At 36.0% G+C, this 24458-nt stretch overlaps 1 pseudogene; it reads right to left on the bottom strand.

The window, feature by feature from the left end:
- Window positions 1-11930: 11930 nt before the first annotated feature.
- Window positions 11931-23537, bottom strand: LOC138340362 (uncharacterized; annotated as a pseudogene).
- Between the last annotated feature and the right edge of the window lie 921 nt (window positions 23538-24458).

Here is a 24458-nt window from a genome sequence, read left to right on the forward strand (position 1 = left end):
TACTCCATGATGTGCTAGTAAAAGTAGAGTCATTCATATTTCCGGCAGATTTTGTTATTCTTGATTGTGAAGTCGATTTTGAAGTGCCTATTATTCTTGGGAGGCTATTCCTTGCTACAGGTATAGCCGTAGTTGATATGGAAAAGGGGCAGATGAAATTTCAGTTAAACAATGAAGAAGCTACCTTCAACGTTTGTAGGACCATGAGGTAGAGTGGTGATCTCCAATCGGTATCCACCATATACCACAAAGAAAAGATGAAGAAGGAGAATGAAGAAAAAACTGCAAAACAAGAGTTTATGGTTGGGGATTTGGTACATTTAGATAGATCTGGGTTGCCTTGTCTCCCTGGCAAGCTCAAGTCCAAACGGACTGTCCCTTACTTGATCACCGAAGTATTCCCTCATGGAGCAGTTGAGTTAAAAACCAAGGAGCGAGTGCGGTTTAAGGTGAATAGATAACAAATAAAACTCTATTTTGGGCATACTGAATCAGTGAATGAAGTGACAGAGGCATACCATCTTGATGAAGGCTGAGTAATCAAGTGTCCTCAGTCATGCCGTGATGTTAAATCAAGCGCTTGTTGGGAGGCAACACAATACTTATAGTTTTTCTTTCTAGTAATGGTAGCATTTTCTACTAATGGGTTTTTAATTTGCAGGCACATCACAAGGAAATTCTGCAGAAAATTACTCTGCAGAAGTCAGTGACGGATATAGAGACGGACCGTTTCAACTGTGACGGACCGTCGCATGAATCCGTTGTGGAAGGTACGTCTTTCTGTTACTTTCAAACTAGGGCACACACGGAGGAACCAACGACGGACCGTCACATATGAGACGGACTATCGTCGTGGAATCATTGCGTCTTTAATGAAGCATACCCGACCGACCCGGCTGGGGGTTTATAAAAAAATTCAACATTTAAAACTCCCAAACCTTCATTTCACCCCATTCCTTCACTCTTCCTCCTATTTCCCTCCCTTTTCAACTTCCAAAACCATCTTTCTCTTCAACCAATCATTTTTCCCCATATTTTCCAAACTCCTAAAAGCCATCATCTACTAGTCGGAGAGCTGCTGTTGTGGGTGTGTACGTGATCATCAAGTACCTTTTCCTCTTATTTTTTTCAAATTCTCAGGTATGTGTCTTTAATTTCTACTCATTTATATAGCATTTTAGTTTATAAATTAGTAGTAGTCTAGCTCAGTACATTCATTCTTTATCAAATTTTTTCTGACCTAGGTTAAAAAAATTCCCAAAATCGCCGTGTTAAAACCCTAGAAATAAGTGCCTTAGCATTGCTAGTTTACTAGGTATTTGGGTTAGACAAATGTAGGTCAAAACACTACCAATTTGAATTGGGTTATAGGGGATGAATGGGGCACCCCCAGTTCTATCAATGCTTTACAGAACGAGATCCCGATGACGGACCATCGTTCCCACTATAGACCGTCATTGGGTATGTTCCAAAATCCCTAACACCCCACTGTCCAATTTTATGCAAGTGTCCTTCAACGGATACATGCGACGGACCGTCATACCCACTACGGTACGTCCTACACAACCGTTCTGGTTGTCAGAGACCTTATCCCTTAGGGTCTCTCTCTATTTTCCTAAGTGTCCTCTGATGGACACCTACGACGGACCGTCGTATCTGTGACGGTCCGTCCTGCACATACCATCATTCTTGTATGAGACTCTCCTTCAGGGTTCTCCATATAAACAAATTCTAAGTAATACACGACGGACCCCATGACGCTCCGTCATAGTCACGACGAGCTGTCACCTGGCCCATCGTGTTTCACTATTACTATAGAAATGTCATTTTATTTTAATTTTTTTGTATTTATTTTGTGTGGTTTTGCTTGTCTTATTTGATACTTCTAGTACTAATATTGATCCTTTACAGGTACTATCTACTATGGCACCAAAACAAGATCGAGTCTATGCACGTGGGCGATCGAAGTCCGTCGCCCTGTCTGCCCTCCTGGTCATTGGCTCTAATGATGAGCGTGACCCCGAGTACGTGCCCCTAGAAACTTCTACCCCTTCCCGTGCTGCACGTGCTGCCAGAGACACACCTAAAAAGGTGGCGTCCGGCGTAGTCACTGCCTCCCAGTCTGATGAGGAGCGCACACTAACTGGCACACCTTCTGGGTCAGCCACCAATGAAGAAGGAGTGTCTGGCTCCTTAGGAGTTTTATGGTCGGAGAAAGCCTCCAAATCTGCTGAGGTTCCCGCACCCGCCACCGCTGCAGGGTCGGGCTCGTCTGATGAGGATGACAGTTCGGAATACACACCCAGTTCACCAGCTAGTGCTCTCACCCCGGCTACTGACCAACGCAACTGGTGGTGTGTCGACGGGCAGTTTCAAGTCTACTCCGATGCAAAGTTCCTGAATGACAAAGGCGTTATGACTCGAACACTCATATTGGAGTGGCGTGTCCTTATAGGGAGTCTCCCGACGATGCCTAAGATCAAAAATCTCTTCACCAAACATCGACTGGAGTGGACAGCACGTCCGTTGGGACGTTATAGTGAAGAGCTAGTCTAAGAGTTCTATGCATCCTACGTAGCGACTCTCCGATCACAGATTGATAAGCGGGCTTCCCCCCACCAAACAGGCCCCACTGGAGCAGGTCCAGGTACGGGGCGTTTAGGTTGATATCTCCCTGCCAGGTTTCTATACGGCGAGGATGTTGATGCTAATCGGAACCCTCTCACTGCCGAGTTTGACTACCAATGGCAGATTGTTAAAGTTTGCCAATTCCTGTGTGAGCCATTGCTAAGAGAGACCACCAAGAGGTGGATGGCCCTGCACTTGTCCGTTGATGGAGAGGGTGCCGACTGGGTGACCGAGCAGAAGGGGGTCATCAAGAAGGCCAACTTGACTTTCATGGCGAAGTTTTTGTGGTTGATTGTCCGCCACTACCTTTCCCCCACAGCCGCTGATAATATTGTCACATGGGATTGAGAAGTACTGATGGCGGTGATGATAGCCAGGTTCGAAGTGGATTTTGCGTGGCTTCTACAGGCAGTCATGCATGAGAGGGACTTTAAGGTCATAACTACTTACCCTTTCCCGTGAATAATATTTTCTCTCTGCAGGTCCGCAGGTGTTCCTATATGGCACGTCAATAAGCTCAAGACCCCTCTGGGCACTATTGATATCAACCTCATCAGAGATGAGGCCAATGAGTTTGCCCCACACAAAGGGCCCCGTCCAGAGCTTCCCCTACTTGTTGATAATCTGGCTGATACGGTAGCCCAGGCCTGCATGGCTACGCAAGCGGCTTTCACTAACACTATTCCGGTCGAGTCTATCTCATGTAGTAGCACTGCCCCGAGCTCCTCTTGCACAACCTATTTACCTGCTCAGGTCCCGCTTACTAGGGACCAAAAATTGGAGGCGCAAATGGCTACACTCCTGCATCATATCCAGTCGTGGATGCAGAGGTCAATTACCAAGGCAGAAGAGCGCTTGGAGCGGAAAATGGTCCAGCACACAGATCGGAAGATCGCTGAGGTTCACCAGCGCTTGGACGCTTTTGAGTTGCGGGTGCTATCCCGGCCAACTCCTCCTGTGGATGTGTCGACCGTTCAGGCTGCGGTCGACAGTCTTCGCGTAGATATTGACATGATCTTAGAGTCTAGGGTGCCTGATTCTGAGGCCCCTTCTGTCGAGCGTGCTGAAGACACAGTGTTGGCGGCCCTATTCTCCACCTCAGAGATTCCATCACCTCCCCCTCGAGAGAATGCCAAGAGGCATAGGGGTCGAATGGAGGATGAGGCGCGGGCACAGAAGAAGGAGCGCTGTGAGATGGAGGCTGCGAGGAGAGCCTCGCTTGTTGAGGAGGAGGCGCGCCAGATGAGAGCTGGAGAGTTAGCGGCTGGGGCATCTAGCTCCCGAACTGTGGAGATTGAGGGAGGCACTGCTGATAGTACTGTTGCTGCTGAGGACACCACTGAGGGTGTCAAGATTACAGAGGAAGTGGGTTCCGGGGAACCGGACCCACCAGCTTGCTGATCGTCGGCGCTTTGCGCCCCAGGTTTGCTTCACCTACTACTCTGGTATTTCAATTTTTATGCATTGGGGACAATTTCATGTCTTTTTGTTGGGGGTGGGGTAAATGGAAAGTTACTGCTAGGGTGAAGTCTGATTAGCCTAATTCACTATCCTCTTTTGGGGTTTTCTTGCCTGTGTTCTTTTTCCCCAAGAGACTGATTACTTTTTCTGTTGAACAGGCATGTCTATATCTTGTGTACATAGTTTAATTCTAGGGCATGATGGCTAAAATGATATCCTGATAAATTGGAAAATGATGCATGACTAGGAATAGTAATTGATAAATGTGTGGCTCTAAGCCTGACATAGAGGTACACCACTGCATTACCCTAAGCCTAAAATTTGAACTAGGTATCTGATAATCTGGTACAGTGATGAGATTTCAAGTGAGTGTGAGGAAGATTTGAATAGTCCACTATTCGTACTAAGCTAGAACTTGCCTGGTTAGTCCTGCTAAAAGTAAGCTGTAATAGACAATTAGGAAAGGATCATAGGCCCTTATTCAATATATCCCATTTTTAGCCTAAATAAAAGAAAACCAAATGAAATTTATCCTTCTTTGATCAAAATGATGTGAGCTTAAATTAGACCTTTATTTTTCACCCCAACTGATCTTTTCTGGGAATAATGTGTTGGCCCTGGTCCCTCCTTGGACATGTGTACCTCAACTTATGCCAAAAGCTTAAGTTGAGGGTGGCTAATGCAGTAAACAACCTTCGTTATGGCCCTGACCCAACTTTGGGTATTGTGTACTTTAACTCATGGCAAAGCCATGAGTTGAGGGTGGCTATTATGAGGAATGCTCTGGAAAGTGGGGTTGAAAGAACAAAGAGAGAGAAAGAACAAAAGTAAAGTGACTCAAGAATTAGTTTAAAGAAAAGTAAAGAAAAAGAAAAATATACAAGAAATACAAGCAAGAAAAGAAGAGAGTCACTTACACAAATGAAGAAAAAGAGAAAATAGAAAGGTGAAAGAATATGAGAAACCGGGTGAGATAAAATGATAGAAAATGGTATGTTTAGCCGATATGTCAAGGAGGGCAAAAAGTCACTAAAGTATACCTAAATATACCCTACATGACCCTGAGCCTATGTTACAAGCTAAGAAATTCCTATCGTGATCCTAAGGGTTGTTTAGCGAACTTAAGGTAGTGAAAATAAGGGCAAGCTTATGGCAATAGGTATGAATGAGTGTGAATTTGTTCTGAGAGTGAATGCTGAAAGTAATGCTTATACTCAAACTTAAATCATTGTATGAAAAATGAGGACTTTGTTTTGAAGAGAGGACACTAGTTGCATTACCGAAAATATTAGCACCTCGGTGAGAAATTGAAGCGGATAGGTGTTAGTGCTTGGTGAGTCTGTGTCATGGTCTGATTCCACATAATTCAATCCTAATAGTGATAGCATGCATAAATATGATGAGATTAATCGGGATTGATAGCCAAATGATTGCAAAGGATAAAACATGGATACTATTGTACAAACATTGTGTATTTAGTCATAGTGCGTCGCTTGAGGACAAACAACGAATTTAAATTGAGGGTGTTGATATACCGTGGTTTCACGGTATTATTAGTACTTTTTCCTTAAGTTTAGTGTGTCCAAAAGCTTTTTTGTGCTAATTTTTATATAAGTTTCTCCTTATTTGCAGGAAATTTGTCCATAGATAAATGCAGAGGTTTGTGAGGGAAGAAATGCAGAAAAGACCACAGAGCTTGTGACGGTCCTTCATGCTTGTGACAGTTCGTAGGTGGCAGTGTAGTGCAGCTGCTGAAGGAAGATGGGGAAGTATGAACTGGTGTGGGGTTACGGAATCCATGACGGTCCGTCCTGCAGGTTCGTCATTAAGTTCAGAGAAGTAGTCCCAGTACCCATATTCCAAGATTTTAAGTGTTTTAGAACGAAGATCCTCGACGGACCGTTGTGCCAGTGACGATCCATCATACTTGCCGTCAAGGTTAATAAAGAGAGCAGCAGAAAAAATTGTACAAGTATGGGACGACAGAGTCCGTGACGGTCCGTCATGACCACAACGATCCGTCGCGAAGTCCGTCGACCCAGCCTCATTTTGACATATTTCCAGTAAATAGAATCCTTGTTTGATTCGGTTTTTATTTTCAATAAATAGTTCGAAAAACCTTGTTTTTGAGGTTAGACTCTTTATTAATTAGTTAGGCCTTTGATTATCGTTAGACTTTTTATGAGATTCTTGATTACTCTGAGATTATTGTAAGTGATTGTTGGTGATTTTTGTTGATTAATCAAGCGAACTTTCGGATTTTACTCTTTCTCATTGAAGTAAGTACATGAATGCTTATATCATATATTTGAATATTATGATTATGACTATGGGTAACTAAACTCCATAACTAGGGTTGTGGGAACCATAGGCAAATAATGAGGTAAAACCTAACTAAAATAACAATTCTAGAATAGTGCCTTGCATGTATTAATAATTCTTTTGCTTAGAAGTCTTTTTAACGGATGGCCAATGTTAGAACTCACCTTAATGCTACTTGCCGGACCAAGGAGGTAGATAATAGGAAAAGAATTATCAACATAGATTTAGTGTACACTATCTAACAGGCTAGTATTGATTGGTTCGAGGTAATAACTTAGTCAAATATCGAATATGATGCTTAATATGAGGTACAAATAAGGGGTAGGATAGCAACACACGTAGCCGGACCAAGGTGCGGAGTGAAATTTTCTAGATGCCAGACCAAGGATTTAGAAATACATAACTTATCACTTTGCATGAAAGATACTAGGAAAGATTTGTATAGTTAGAATTATCAAGTTATGAACCTGTGGGGAACACGTAAACCCTAGTTACTTTGATTAATTGATTAAACTCCAACATTCGAAGTTGTTAAGTGTCTCTTTCAATTTCGCTAGTTAGTTTCATTTTTTTAGAAATAGAAAACCCCCCTTTTATTGTTTTTGCTTTCAAAGGAAGTAATTGACCGGACAATAGTAATAATAGATTGCAGTTAAGTCTAAACTATTTTCCTCGTGGAAACGATCCCAACCTCACTAGTTGGGTTATTTACTTGACACGACCGCTTTACTTCTTATTTGAGAAGTAAGTTTGAGCGTATCAGTAGGCTACTCTAATTGAGTCACTTGAAAAACATGTGTATAATGGTATTTGCACTACTCTATATTAAGCTACTTTCAAGCTACTCTTTTATTAAGATGCTTTAGAAAGGTGTTGATAATGCTAATTGCTAGTTACATTGTTATTAAACTACTTTAGGAAATTAATTGTGAGTTGCTCTATGATTAAGTTTCTTTAAAAATTTGCATATAATGCTGATTGTAGGTTGCTCTGTAATTAAGCTACTTTAGGAGGATACTCTGTAATTAAGTTGCTTCATAAAGTTGCTCGCATATTACTCTATGATAAGCTACTTTATGAAGTTACTTGTTGGCTACTCTATAATTAACTTGCTTCACGAATCTATTTTGAGAATACACTGTGATTAAGATACTTTGCAAAGTTGCTTATAATGCTAATCGTAGGTTACTCTATAATTAAACTACCGTGGGAATCTACTATATTAGTAAGTCTCTTTAGGAAGCTACTCGCAGTCTACTCTATAATTAAAATGTTTTAGAGAGTAGCTTATAATGCTCTTCGTAGTTACTCTATAATTAAGCTACTTTGAGAAGTCTCTCACATACTACTTTATAATTAAGTTGATTTAGGAAGTTGCTTATAATGTTCATCATAGGTTACTTATAACTAAGATAATTTAGGAAGCTACTCGCAAACTACTCTATAATTAAGTTGTTTAAGAAAGTTGCTTATAATAGTAATACTAAGTTACTTTTTTATTAAACTATTTGCAGGCTATTGTTGTCATTAAATTGTTCCAGTAAATTGTTTATAATGTTAATTATAGGTTAATATGTAAATCAAGCTATTTGCAAAGGACTCTGTAATTAAGTTGTTTATAAACTCACTGTAGATTACTCTGTAATTAAGGTGCAGAGCTACTTGTAGGAAAATAAACATATTTGATTTATTCATTATTTGTTTATTTTTACAAAGTAAGTTAAATTTTGCATGATAAGGTAAATGTCTTTCTTTCACGTTACTCTCCCTTTTTCATCATTAAATTTTCATGTGTTTTAGGAATTAACTTATGTATTACAGTCCATCCACTAAAATTCTTAGCAAAGTATCTTTGTTCTCAATATCTTTGATTAGTTTATTCTTTACTTTTATGAACCAATGAAATATATATGGTTCTTCTACAAATCACACCCAAGGGCTAATACTGCGCCCACTACGCAGTTGAATTACCACTTGAACTTCCTATTTGTACGTTGAACCCTGAGCAACAAAATTGGGTCCGGCACTACTTATGTGTGTGTCTGTTTGTGTGTGTGTGTGTGTGTGTGTGTGTGTGTGTGTGTGTGTGTGTGTGTGTGTGTGTGTGTGTGTGTGTATATATATATACAAAAGAAAGGTTTGACATCTATATACAATGTAACTTTCTAATGGAGTGTTGCTTGACACCCTTGGGTAACGGTGGATCTTCCTCTATATAACACTTCCCTTTGGATATTCAATAATAAATAGAGTGCTTAGTTAAAACCATACAATAAAAAATCAGTGAAATAAATTCAAGTGAAGAAAAAAAGAGCGCATGTAACTAATAATATGCACTTTTTAATTTAAAATATTACTAGAAAAGCTAAATAGAAAAAAACCTTGATAATCCCTAGCCACCTGATATCCTTAATGGTTATTTTTTTTCTTGTCCGCCAAATGTTTTGTAGGCTAAGTTATACGGTATAAGTTATCATGTAGTCATATCTAATTCGATTTGCATAAGTTTAGAATTCTTTTTGCCTCACTCGGTATAAGTTTGTAGGAATAGGTTGTCCGTTCTTGGCTGTCTTCTCATTACCCAACAACCCGGGGCGGACAGGGCAGCAATAACATTTACCGGTCACTTTTCTTTTATGAAAAAGTAGTAAATGTCATAGAGTTTAAGATTCCACATATGAGTGAAACTTTGAAATTTCATGATAACGACTATGTTTTTTGGTTAAATGAGTTGAAATATGGTCTGTTCTTGGAACATCCTTTTTTCCCACTACTCAAGAATCAAGTAGATTGATGCAATAAAAATAATGTTCATTGATCACTTTTCAGTCATGTTTTTTTAAATAATAATTGTGAATTAATGTTATTGAGTTTCAAATTTCACAGGTAAAATTACATGATAAAATTCTAGAGTTGCACTTATAGTTGGAATTCGACACTCTATGTCATCGACTATATTTGTAAATTTTGCCCACGGATGCAACTCATGCATTGATTTCTACTAGATTACATAGTCTACAATGCCTGTTGTTGCATCACAATAAATCCTCTTTCTCGAGTGATAATTATTCGTTGACAAAATGTCTTGATGCATGAATCTAATTTATTGTGTGACAATTAGCGCGCAAACATTATGTATGTGTCGTTATATACTTTTGAAGGATTGTTCGACCATTTATAAGTATTAGGGTTTAAAGTATGTGTATATGTCACAAAAATACAAGAATGTATAGTCAAATGTCACACATACATACTTAAAATCTTCAATTCCCATATATCCAAAACCATCATCTCGTCCTTCTAATTTATTTATGTACATTATTTATTAGTCTAGCTTGGCAAAAGATATAATTTGATATTTAAGAGTGCAATAAAGCTAACTTAACCACTCCACTTAGATGTACAAATAATAATTTTGTTGGATAGAATAAATTACATCTGTAATCATATCAAGTTAATTAAGTACTATTTTGATCCATTAAAATTACATGCGGAATAGTACTTTTGCAATTGGAAAATAAAATGTGTATGAATGCTGGTGTGACAAGTTACTAATGAAGCTAATAGGTTCTTAATGATCTAATTTGCCAAAGTTGTAGATGAAAATGGGCAGCAAAAGAAAGGAGGGTGTACAAGATAGTTTCCGCCCGAACGAGCAGAGATTGGTTCAATATGTAAATTTGATGATTCTAACTTTTATGATTTTTAACATTGAAACACATGCCAAGAATTGAGGGTCAGAATCAACAAATAATGTCAACTTTCAAACATTAACCGCAGACTACGTTAGGAAATGGTGCGTCGATGTACTAGTTTTTAAATTTAAAAACAAGGCTAACAAATTAAATCAAAACAAACTTTTTGCATAAATAACTTCAAAGGTATGAATCTTCAATTACAAAAGTTAGTATTTTATCAATTATACAGCCTTAAAATGATTATTTGTGAATTTTAACCATAATTTTTAGATAGAGTTAAATAATGACTTGTATTCATTGATTAAACATATTTTATCCCCACAAGTCAACCCATTCTTTTACAATGGTGCGTGTAGTCAAGTTTTCTTGTTACAAATACAATTTAATTTATTTAAAATCAAATGTATTAGAGTCAACATTGAGTTCACTAATGAAAAATGAACAAACGTACTATGACCCCTTAATTACAAAATTTGTATATCTATTTTACATGTTTGATTTTTGATAAAATTTACTTGAACCAACAGACTATAAAAAATAACCTCTACGTTGTGAGGATAAAGGTAAGGTTGTGTACATGCTTCCTTACCTAATCCCATTGTAGTTGTGAAACATAGATCAGATAACCCTCTTAAAATCGATTAAAAAAAATTTAACATCTTGAATATCAGTATAAATGTCCTATCGTACAAACATTTGTTTTGTATTACTACTTCATAATTCAAAGAAATGAACATTATGCTTTGCAGTGAACAAACGTGAAAAAGAAAGTACGCGCTCAGGCAATCTAGTTTGTATACTTTCGTGTTTGTGTTTTTTCCATAAAGCTCACAAGCACGCCAAAGGAGATCCCCTATTTACTCAATGAAGTCATCTAACAACATCACAAATGTAATACGAAATAACAACCATCTATTTCAAAAAAACTAAAACAAAACAATAGCCATTAGAAAAAAAATAAGATTTAACTTTCACACATAATAAAACTTATAAGCCAAGTATACATACAATTACACATTATATACTTGCATGTAGATATTCATAAACCTACCATGTTGTTTGAACGAGGCAGAGATGAAAATGTTGTAATGGATTTATGAGTATATCTAGGAGAATTATAGGAGTAAAAAATGAGGATATATGAGACACGTTAGAGGTGACTTCTATTGAAGACAAGATTCAAAAATCGAGGTTGAGATAGTTTTGGTCCAATACGCTACTACTATCTATTATACTTTCATTTCGTCTTTCCATAGACTACTTTTGCCTGAATATGTTAGTTAGATCTTCCTAAAGTTAGAAAGTTCGACTTAAGAAGTACTTTGTTGACCAACAATTTCAGCATTGCCTCCAACATTTAAACGGGCAGGTGCCATGCAGTTTTGAAGATACATATCAACTATAGCTAAGAGGATTCACAAAACAAAGACATCAAACTATTCAGCCTGTTTGGTTAAACTTTTAGCTTCAGGCTTCTAAGCCAAAAGTCATAGGTTGAAATTTCTAACTTATGACTTATGACTTATTTTAAGCATTCTAGCTTAAATCAAATTGCTTACAAGCACTTCCATAAATTTATCCGAATACTTTGCAAGTGATTAAAAACTATTTTGGCTTAAAAACACATAGAATAAGCCAAATCCTAACAGCCTCTATAATTGGGTTAGAGTTAAGAAGCTCTAGGAAGCCAAAACACTCAGGATTTGTATCCTAGCAAGCCCCACAGATCACTAACAAGTACACACCATAGTATAAAGGAAGTCAAAAATCCTAAGAATGTACCTTATAAAGAATTTACTAGATAAGTTATACGAGTTTGAGTATCAGACATCCAGGAAACCAGTATTACAAAAGAAACATTAAAGAACTTCGAAGTTGGGTTCTAGATAATTCATAGTTTAGGAAAAGAGAACATTTTACTATGGGTCCACAATGGTAAAAGCGGAAAAAGACTATGGTCCTCCACATCTTCTAGATGTTGACTCCTTGCTAGCGCTCCCATATGTATTCAACTCTGAGCAAAAGAGCACTTGAATGCAACACTTAGAAAATGCTTAGGAAAATCTACCTGCCACAGGGGTTGTAGCAGCAGCTGCCACCATAGCATGTCGACTTCCATATAGACCTCCTAGTCCACCATAACCGACGCTAGGGACAAATTCATAACAAGTGCTTGGTCCATATTCATAACCTGCACCAGAGACAGCCCCACCATAACCCCCATAACCACCTCCATGGCCATATGCACCCATTATTCCACCGCCACAAGATCCTCCAGCACCTCCAGTACCATAGCCACAGCCATAAGAGGCATAGCGACTAGGATAACCCATTGAGGGATCTCCTCGATAGCTACCAAATTCACTAGCACCAAAGTGTCTTCATCTACCACAAGATTCACCATCACCATATCCATACTCACAAAACGTGTAACTCATACCTCTAGAAGACCTATACGGAGCAAGGACAAAACCCCAACCATTGCCAAAGTTGTTATAGGAATTGCCAAATCCTCCATCATAAATATCATTATATGCACGTCCCCTAGATTCATTACCATATGCAGGACCAGATGCTGGGCGTGATGGCTTCTTTGGTTCTGCCTTCTAGATATCAACCTACAATAAATAAGCATGATAACCTAGAAGATTACATGTGCAGTAGCCTGACACAACTGACCCTGAAAGAAGTATATTAAATAAATGCTACTTACCTTAAACCATGACACGTGAGAGGCATTGTACGAAAAGTTGAACAAATAATATTGAAAATTTTAGCATAAAAACAAAGAAAAATAATTACCATTCACTATTTAAAAGACAATTGCATCCAACACATCAAACATCTTGGACAACTATTGGATAAAACTCGCCTAGTTACCAAACATATCAATCGTAGTTCATCGAGACAATAAATTATCAACTACTTGTTCCTCATAAAACTCAATAAATCCAAAGCTTCGAGACCGCTTAGACACATGGTCCGTGTGATCTCACAATCTCTCACCTTCCTATACTTGGAGAAGAAACCCTTGAATTCATCTAACCACGAATAAAAAGAATAACAATTAAATACTTGAGAAACTAGATAAAATATGGAACAAAACTACAATATAAAACAAATGGTACTTGTAAAATATCTTGAAAAAAGAAAAACATGTAATGTTTCACCGTCATCCATAACAGTAGGAATGCCCCCAACAAAAACCCCTTTTGTGCTCAAATCCTTCGATTCAGCAGATCCTTCACGAATGGTTCTCTTTATCTCAACCTATTCAAATATAATCTAGTAAGTCTCAAATCCAAAATGCTTGCCACCTCACAATAGTTTTTTACTAAAAATATATGCTTGGACTACCGATATACATCACCCACAATATGGGTTCTGCTAGAAATCCCACAATACGAGGAATACTCTAAGCAACAGTAGTAATATACAATATCGATCTAACTCATAATTGCGAAGGAGTTTTATGAGTAAATATAAATTGATGATTCGTTAGACACAATCACAAAAAGAATGACAAACATATATAAAATTTCTACGTTTTCCTTTCTCCAACCGTATTTGATAATAGTCAAATATAGAATTAGTATATACACTGAGAGTGAAGCTAAACCACTCACTTGTTTGTCATTGATGTCATGAGATTCAGCAATAATAGTGTCAACGACAGAGGGATCAACATCACACCATACTTCTCAAAGTACTTCACAAATTGCTCTACAAACCCACATTAGAAGGATCTAGCAATTTCGATCGACCTGTCCCTAGGAAGATGAATGAGAAGAATGATCAATATCCTACTAATAACTTCAATAAGAAGGATCATATACCTGAGCCTGCTCCCTATACAATTGTTCAAACATATGCACATAGACTTAGACATAATCAAGATAAAAAGGGTGTGAGTATAAAATTAACAGAACCTGAAATTACCTCTAAACAAGGGCTTCCTGCTGTGTTATATGTCAAGGATGAATTGGTTAAAGACTTAGCATCTACTTGTAAATTTACTTTGATTGGGAAATTCATTTACACCATGCCAAGAGTTGATCTGATTAGGAAGAATTTCATACTTCAAACTCAATTGTCAGGTGGTATCAAAATTGCTCATTTTAATTCTAGGCATGTGTACATAGACTTGGATAATGAATTAGATTATAATATGGTATGGACTAAGCAAAGAATGACTATAGCTGGCCAAGTTATGAGAATCCAAGCATGGACACCAACTTTCAAACCTAAGGAAGAAACACCCTTGGTGCCCATTTGGATCTCCTTACCTGAACTACCTTGGCATTGCTACAACAAAGAGTTTATCACCACTTTACTGTCCCCTATAGGTAGAGTATTATACCTTGATTCTGCCTCTATTAATAAAACAAGAGGGAGCCAAGCTAGAGTTAAAGTGCAGGTAGATATAACTAAAGAAAGACCCCCTCACATTTGGATGGGGTACATAGGGGAAGATATAACAGATGGGAGGTGGCAAAAGATTGAATATGATAGTATTCCTGATTACTGTTATTACTGTAAGCATCAAGGGCATAAAGAAATGAATTGTATGGTTAAACAAAGAGATGAGGATAATAAAAAAAGAAAAGAGATGGAAAAAAAAGGCTAGGAAAGATACTGCTCAAATTGTTAATGCAGAATTGCAGATCAATAAAGAAAAGGACAATGGTAGAAGTGATGCTGAGTATAATCAACAAAGACACCATCAGAATGATAATCAACATCAAGTGATCCAAGAAGAATGGCAAATTCAAAAAAAAAAGGAGTGGTAATCAACAAGTTAGATTTAGCAATGATAGGACTGTTGTTCATCAACAACAACCACAAACAGGTATGGTTTCAATCCCTACCAAGAATACATATATTGATCTTGAAGTGCAGGGTTATAATACTACTGGAGAAGGGATGGAGACACACACTCAGCAAAGGCAAGAACAGAGTCAAACAGATGCTGAAGGAATTCAGGTACATAGAGATCACAGGAATAAACAAAAAAGACAGGAAGTACAAGCTCTAGGACCGAAAATGTTGTTTATCAACAAGAAACAAGAAAAAACTCAGGTATTGACTCAATGCTCCCCTCCCCTGCATCCCTTTATATTGATACTGTTGGTGTAGCTGAAGGAGGTGAGGTTGGATGTGGTCAGGTGGATACTAGGTTTCATCATGATAGAAATGATAAAGGGAAAAATAAAATAGTTGAACAGGGTTCTTGTAGTAATGTTGATAAGGAACCCCCTGATAAAATTCAGCTACCTAATCAACAAATTAACTTTTCTGATAAAAATAAAAATCTTTCTAATACTAGTAAAGCCCCTATTGATCACCAAAGAGACAATTTAGATGAGTATAGGGAGCCTGACTCTGAAGATGAGTATGATGTTGATACTCAATCTTTAGGGGATGGCATTGAACCAGGGGAGGAAATCACCACTTCTGATCAAATTCAAAAAGGCCCTTTACTTAGTACTTCTAATGTTGATTAAATACTTGAAGTTACTGGTAAACAAGGTCTATCACCTAGGGGAAGGAAACTTTCAAAATCTAGAAAAAAATCCTAGTACTAGTAAGCCTAATACAAGAGCTAGAAGTAGAGGAAACTAATGATTAAGTTGCTTTGTTGGAACGTTAGAAGCATTAATACCTTTGGTGCTCTAGAAAGGTTGATTAATCTCAAAAAATTACATAATTTGTCTATGGTGGCTATTTTGGAACCTTTTTCTAACCAGTCTCAAGTAGATTCTTATAGAATGCGCTCATGAATCAGGGTCATAGTAATCCAAATAACAAAATTTGGTTATTTTGGTCTAATGAAGTAACCTGTGATATTTTGGAGTGTGATCAACAACATATTACCAGTGAAGTGAGCCATGAAAATTGCAGTGAGAAGTTTATTATGACCTATGTATATGCTAAGTGTAAAGATCAGTTGAGAAAACCTTTGTGGGATAGTATGTTGCAGTGGTCTGACACTAGGTATCCTTGGTGTATTATTGGGGATTTCAATGTTATAGCTTCCTCAAATGAGAAATTGGGTGGTAGAGAGTATAATATCACTAAGAGTCTAGAATTCATTAACATTATTGAAACTTGTGGTTTGGTTGATATGGGGTATAATGGTCAGAAGTTTACATGGTGCAATCATAGAAAGGATGGTGCAAGGATTTGGAAAAGGTTGGACAGGGGTATGATTAATGATCAGTGGCTAGAAAAAATGCCTTACTCTAGTATAACTCACCTTCCATCATTAGGCTCTGATCACTGTCCTTTACTAATGGATGTAAGAGATATTAATGCCAATATTATTAGATATTTTAAGTTTCTCAACTATTGGACTCATAGTGATACATTTTTAGCATCAGTTGAGAAGTGCTGGAAAAGGAAAGTGGTTGGAAATCCTACATGGATTTTTCATGCAAAATTAAAGAGATTAACAAAAACTCTAAGAGAATGGTCAAAACAGGAATATGGTGATATTTTTGAAAAAGTAAAACAGTATGAGGATGAGGTGGAAAAGGCTGAACAGGATATGATTATGAATAACAGTATAGAAAATAGTGAAAAGTTGAATGCTGTTAATGCTCATTATATCAAGTATTTAAAATTGGAATATAAGATTTTGCAGCAAAAAACTCAGTTTCATTGGTTAAAAGAGGGTGATGCAAACTCTAAATATTTCCATGCTGTGATTAGAGGCAAAAGAAAGAGAATGTTCATTAATAAGCTTATGGATGACTGTGGTGCATGGATTCATGGGGAAGAGAATATTGCCAAAGAAGCTTGTGATTACTACAAAGGGATTTTTTCTGCTAATAATGATAAGATACAGGAAGAAATCCTACAATGTATCAATCATAGGACTACTCAACAACAAAATGATGAGTTAGACAAGATTCCTACAGAGGATGAAGTGAAAAGGATTATTATGAGTATGAATCCTAATTCTTCCCCTGGCCCTGATGGATTTGGAGGCAAATTTTATCAAGAGTGTTTTAAAATTATTAAGGATGATCTTATGTCTGTTATTAAGTCTTTTTATACTGGCAACATTATGCCTAGGTATATGTCTCATGCCTGCCTAGTTTTATTACCTAAAGTGGAACATCCTAACAGATTAAAGGATTATAGACCTATCAGCCTTAGTAACTTCATTAATAAGATCATTTCAAAAATCCTGAGTAATAGATTATTATCAGTTTTACCTTCTATGGTATCACATAATCAATCTGGTTTTGTCAAGGGTAGGAGCATATCTGAGAATATAATTTTAGCTCAAGAAATTATCCATGGCATGAAATTACCCAAAGAAGGAAGTAATGTGGTTATCAAGCTTGATATGGTTAAAGCTTATGATAGAGTTTCTTGGGCATATATTTGTATAGTTTTAAGGAAAATGGGCTTCAGTGAAGTGTTTATAGACAGAATTTGGAGGATTATGAGCAATAATTGGTATTCTGTGGTTATCAATGGTAAGAGACATGGATTTTTTCAGTCTAAGAAAGGACTAAATCAAGGAGATGCCTTGTCTCCAGCACTAATTATTTTAGTGGCTGAAGTTCTTTCAAGGCAACTTAATCTTCTTTACCAAAATCAAATGTATAGAGGTTTTCATATGGAATGAAATGGACCTCAAATAAATCATCTTAGCTTTGCAGATGACATAATTATTTTTACTTCCACTGAGAATAATTCTCTTCACCTGATAATGAAGACTATTGAAGAGTATGAAGGGGTATCTGGTCAGCAAGTGAATAAAGAAAAGAGTTTCTTTATGGTGACTTCCAACACTAATCATGTTATTATAGATAATATTGAAAGAGCTACTGGTTTTGATAGGAAGGAGAGTCCTATCAACTATCTAGGGTGTCCATTATATATAGGAAGGCAAAGAATTATCAATTATTCAGGAGTTGTAGAAAAAGTAATCAAAAGAGTCTTAGGATGGATAGCTAAGATTTTAAACTTTGGGGGCAAAGCCACTTTGGTTAAACATGTTTTGCAATCTATTCCAGTTCATACTCTAGCAGCTATTTCTCCTCCTAAGACTACTCTAAAATGTATTAAGAAGGTTATTGCTGATTTCTTTTGGGGTACTGATAAGGAGAGGAAGAAATATCATTGGTCTTCTTGGGAAAATCTTGCTTATCCCTTTAATGAAGGAGGCATTGGTGTAAGGCAATTGGAAGATGTTTGTACAGCTTTTCAATACAAACAGTGGTGGGAATTTAGAACCAAAAAATCTTTGTGGAGTCAATTCTTAAAAGCTAAATACTGTCAAAGAGCCAATCCTGTGGCAAAAAAATATGATTCTGGGGATTCTATTGTTTGGATATATTTAACTAATAATAGGCACAAGGTTGAATCTCTTATTAAATGGAGTATTCATTCTGGAACTTGCAGCTTTTGGTGGGATAATTGGTTAGAAAATGACTCTCTAGCCAGTCACTGTGATCATATTTCTAGCTTAAATAACAGTAGATTAGCTGATTTTTGGATAGATGGTAAATGGAATGAGAGTTTGATTAGACAGCATGTTCCTCCTTTATTGATTCCTAATATTCTTCAGACTGTATTCAAATATAATGAAGGAAAAGAAGACACTGCCATATGGTTACCAGATGAAACTGGTAAATTCACTATTTCTTCAGCTTGGGAGGTTATTTGAAAGAAAAGAAGTCATGATCCTATTAATAATATTATTTGGCATAAACACATTCCCTTTAAAATATCTTTCTTTATTTGGAGAGCATTAAAGGGCAAATTACCTACTAATGAGACATTGCAGAGTTTGGGTAGGGATATAGTTGATTGTTACTGTTGTTATAACAAAGGCAAGGATGATATAAATCATATATTGCTTACTGGCAACTTTGCTAATTATATATGGAAAAAGCATGCATCTTCAGTTGGAGCAGTTCATGTTAATACAAATATGAGAAGCCAGCTATTATATTGGAGGAATCTGCAAAGAAACAATGAGGTACACAAATTACTTATTAATACTTTACGTAACATTGTTTGTTGGAATTTATGGAAAAATAGGTGTGTTGTCAAATATGGAGGGAAGCAATCTAGCATACACAGAGTTCAAAATGGTATTTTCAAAGATACAATGCAGATTATTAAATTGGAGTATCCTAACATACCATGGAAGTATAGTTGGGGCAATTTGATCAATTATATAGATCAATGTCAACAACAATATAAGATCATTATGGTAAGCTAGATCAAACCAACACTAGGCAGATACAAACTCAATACAGATGGTAGTTGTTTACAAGAAACTGGTAAGATTGGAGGTGGTGGAATCCTAAGGGGTCATCAAGGTAGTAAAATCTTTGCATTTGCTTCACCTTTTGGTTTTGGTACTAACAATTTTGCAGAACTAAAAGCAGCAGTATATGGGCTTGAGTGGTGTGAACAACATGGTTACAAAGACATTGTATTGGAGGTTGATTCAGAATTGCTGTCAAAATGGATTAGCAACACAATCCAAATTCCTTGGAGATGCCAGCAACATGTACATCACATTCAACAAATAACCAAGAAATTACAGCACTTTCAATGCCAACACATATACAAAGAAGCAAACAACACAGCAGATTTGCTAGCCAAATGGAGTCACAACATCGAAATTCCTCAACATTTCTACACCAAAAGACAATTAAAAGGAACAATTAAGAGGAAGCTACATATTGGAGAAGATGGGCATTCAAAACTTTAGAAGAAGGAAAGTAAATTAGAATCTTTAGAATGTCAAACCAGCAAGGAATAATAAAACTAAAAATGGTAAAGGGTCAAATATACCCTTGTACTATAGGAAATAGTTTATATATGCCCTTTCTTTATACTTTTAGGTCTAATATACCCATTCCGTTATACTTTGGACCAAATATACCCCTGATTTTAACGGAAGGACACTTGTCAACGTAGGAATCAAATAACTCACCCCCAGTTTTAAATACCAAGTTCCCTTTAGAAACCCACCCATTAAACCTATTCCCAACCCCTTTCCATAGTCATCTTCTCCACTTGAAATTTTCGCTAAAATCAAAACCCTTAATAACTACAGAAACTTCAAGAACAGAATGTGGCGGGTCTTTTTTTCACCAAAAATATTTCTGGCAGAACCTATTGCCTTTGAAGTTATTTCATCTCTTAAAATATTAAAATAGTTGATAATTGTTGTAAGTTAGAATTCAAAATTTTAAGTATATTTAGCATATACTTAATACCGTTCAAGAAGTGGGTCAATATTGATTAACATAATGGACAACACGAGAAACTAAACTTAAATGTGTCATGATGTTTAGTAGGAATTTTTATTTGTTTTCATTTGTGTTGAATAGACCAACAAATTAGCAGCATTAGAATATTAGGACAACAAAGATTAAGGAATGCTTGTGGGTGATTTTTGTCATCACAACGAGCAAGAAATATATAAGTGACAAAACTATGTGCTGGACCTTTCGTAGTTGAATATTTATTTTAATATAAGATTTAGATAAGAGAAGATAATTATGAAATTGGTTTGGTTCAAATTGGCTATTTAAATGGGTGGGTTTCTAAAGGAAATTGGGTATTAAAAATTGGAGGTGGGTTATTTGATTTCTATGCTGGGAAGCGTCCTTCCATTAAAATCAGGGTATATTTGGCCAAAAGTATCAGGGGAGAGGCATATTTGGCCCCAAAGTATAACGAAGGGCATATATGAACTATTTTCCTATAGAACAGGGATATATTTGACCCTTTTCCTAATTAAAAAACACAAACCTCATCAATAATGACAAATTAACAATATATAAACATGTAGCAGGGTTTAAAAACTAACCTAATGTTGTCTCTTTTGTTAGACCTCCGATCAATATTTTTCTATTGCATAGAGAGAACAAAAACCCAAAATTAACACACATCACAATCACAAAGAAAATAACTTTTTCAAGAGAAGAACAAGAGAACACCTAGAGAACACAAATTGTGCAAATATTTTTGCAAAATGCTGAACTTGCTCTAGAAAAATAATGTTTTCTTCGTACTTTTGAAGCCAAACATTGAAAGTACAAGTGTTGTATCATCTTTTGGTCTAAAAACTCATCTTCCATTTGAAGAAGGTGAAAAATATTTGCATAGTTCTAGTTTTTTTTGAAGATTTGAGTGATCAAAAACATAATATATTTGAAAAATATATATTGGAAAAATAGAACATCGTCCCCATTCTTAACTTCTAAAAAAAAATTTAGCAGAAAGAGAATCCCCAAATAGGCTTTGAAAATCAGTTGCAGGATGAATCCAACAACTACACTTAATTTGATGAAGTAAAAATATGCTCAAAAACTAATATCGAGAGTAGAAAAAAAGACCTAGACATTACAATTTGTGCATATATTTTTGTAGAAAAGATGACTTTGTTTTAACAAAATCATATATTTTTTTTATAAATTTAAATTTTGAAATTCAAGAAGTGCTCATGAGCTTCTTTTTTTCATCTAAAAAAAATCTTCTTCCATTCTTAAAATACACACAAATATTTTCGATTACAAACATACTGGGGAAATAGTTTATAGAATTTATGATTGGTTAGTTTCTAGTTATTTTACAAATGATTGAGACCTAATTTTTGAGTTAAAATAATTTTTTTTGAACAAAAGATATTAAAATAAGAAGCACCATTAAATCTCAACTTGTAAAATTAGCAAAACAAATGCTTCAAAAATCTACAATTACGTATAATTTAATAAACATTAAAGATATGCTCATAAATCCTCTCAATTACAAAGCTTTCGGGGGAAATAATTTGTAGAAGTTATATTTCGTTAGTTCTAGTTATATGAAGATGTGTAAGAAAAATAAAATCTTTCTGAAAAATATTGGTAAAAGAAACACCCTAAATCCCATGTTCTCAAAACAGCAGAAGAAGCTTTCATTTTTTTTAAAAAAAAACACTCTCTTTATATCCGAACTTCTAAAAAGAACAAAAACAAATTATTCAATTTTTGGGGGGAAAAAACACCCCTAAATTCCAACTTCCAAAAATAGCAAAAAAATTCTTCATTGTTGAAAAAACACATACCCCTATATCCCAACATGAAAAAACACAACAAAAAGTGTTTCAATAGTTGAAAAAACACATAAACCGAAATCTCAACTTCTAAAAACAGCAAAAAAAATGCTTCAATTGTTGGAAAAATACATACCCCTATATCTCGACATTTTAAAATAACAACAAAAAAATGCTTCAAAGGGTGGAACATACCCCTAATCCCAACTTCTATTAATAAATCAAAAACTTCAATGGTTGGAAAAACACATAAACCTAAATCCCAACTTCTAAAAATAGAAAAACAAAATGATTCAATAGCTGGAAAAACACCCTTCCCCCGAGCCCAACCTTCTAAACAAGCAGAAAAAAATGTTTTAATTGATGTAAGAACACATAAACTTAATCACAACTTCTAAAAACAACAAAAAACAAAAGAAGCTTCAACGGATTGAAAAATACATAGACCTAAATCTCAACTTCTAAAATCTTCACAAAAAAAACTTCACTTGATAGAAAAAACCCCACCCACCCCATAACTAAATCCGAACTTCTTAGAACAACAAAAAAAATTCTTCAATCGTATAAAAGCACACCCTAAATTCCAACTCGAAAAAAAACAACAAAAAAACCTTCAAACGCTAGGGAAAAACATACACCTACATCCCAACTTCTAACAACAACAAAAACAACAAAAAGATCATCAAAAAGTTAAAAAATCAGATATACAATTCAAGAACAAAAGCTCATAAAATAGGTAAGAAAATGATACCTGGTCTAGCCTCATCACGGAAATCATTCTTTTTGGAACCCGTGATAGATTTGCAAGAGTCAGGGTTAACAAGATGTGTTACCCTAAGCACATACTAGAGAGAGAAAAAAACACTTCTTCCAATGCTTTATATAGAGATAAAAATAGAGTGTTGATATTCTACTCTTTCTTTTTTTGGTTAAGCTTTTACTCTGTTGTTTAAAATGTACATGGGCTTTGCTTCATAAATTAATTTTTGAGCTATGACACTAATAGTTGGTCAAATTTGTGTTCATCTTTCAAAAATATAATATATATATATATATAGACTAGTATATAATTGATGTACTGTAACACCTCGTATCCAAAACAGACAAAGCACCAATTTTTGGTAAATTTGCAGGTGCAATCAAGTGTAGCCATTGATGGACTGTAGCCTGACCCACGGTCTGTCCTGCACATTAGTCAATAGAGTCAGAAACCCCCAAAATCTCAGCGAAGGAAAATTTGACCAAGTGTCGAACGACGGACGGACCTACGGTCTGTAGTCTGCACCTTTCGATCAATACCTCATTTACCCACTCTCTTATATGAACCACGATTTACCAGCACGGACCTTCATTCGATCTACGGTCTGTATAGGCCGTAGGTGGAAATTAATAGACAATTAGGGGGCATATGTAGTTGGGTCAACTTCAATTTATCATAACTCTTACCACAAAATTAATTAGGTGTCCCATGACATACCAAAAATAGATAGTTGAATTAACTTTCCATAGCCACTGTCTTTGCTAAAATCAAACCTCCGAATAAAATGTTATGGCCATTTTAGTAAAGGCATATCGATCAGACCCAACCTTCCGACCCAAACAATTGACCGTCGATTGAACGATGAACCGTCAGTCTAGGTCATCGTTTGGTCCGACAACAATTAACCCAGGGGTCTTTTGGTCTTTCCCACTTTGTCTAAACCCTAAGATACGTCGTTTTGACCCTAAATCATTAAATTTTAGTAAGTTTAAGCCTAGACACATAACTAAAACTTACCTAAGTCAAAATCATTAAATCAAAACTTTTAAAATTAGAAGCAAGAAAGGAGAAAAAAAGTCAAGAATCCTAGTTCAACAACGCAGCAAGGTTCCAGCAGTTCCAGCCCCGAAATTTGAATATTTCTCCATGAATTTCATCACCAGGTATTTGGGATTTCGCTAGTGGGTTCCTTTTACCCATTGGTCCCTAGTTTTTAGTTAGATTCTTGATTCCCATATCATGATTCGACCTAGGGTTTCTATAACTCTAACAGAACATTATTAATTAATTAGTGATATGTTGTAAATCAGATTTCCATGTTATTATTCAGTTTTGTCGCATGAATTTCAGAACTCTAGGCATGTATTTCTTTTGTTCTTGAAATACACATGCTAGGTCAGATATTTCATTTACTTCAGATATACATGCCTCATTTATAAATGCATAATTACCAGATTAAGTGTTGCATATTCATTTTGCATGTTCAATTTTCATCTATCCTGTATTTACGAAA

Source organism: Solanum lycopersicum, chromosome 12 (genome assembly GCF_036512215.1).
Source record: "Solanum lycopersicum chromosome 12, SLM_r2.1".
Taxonomy (NCBI): Eukaryota; Viridiplantae; Streptophyta; class Magnoliopsida; order Solanales; family Solanaceae; genus Solanum; species Solanum lycopersicum.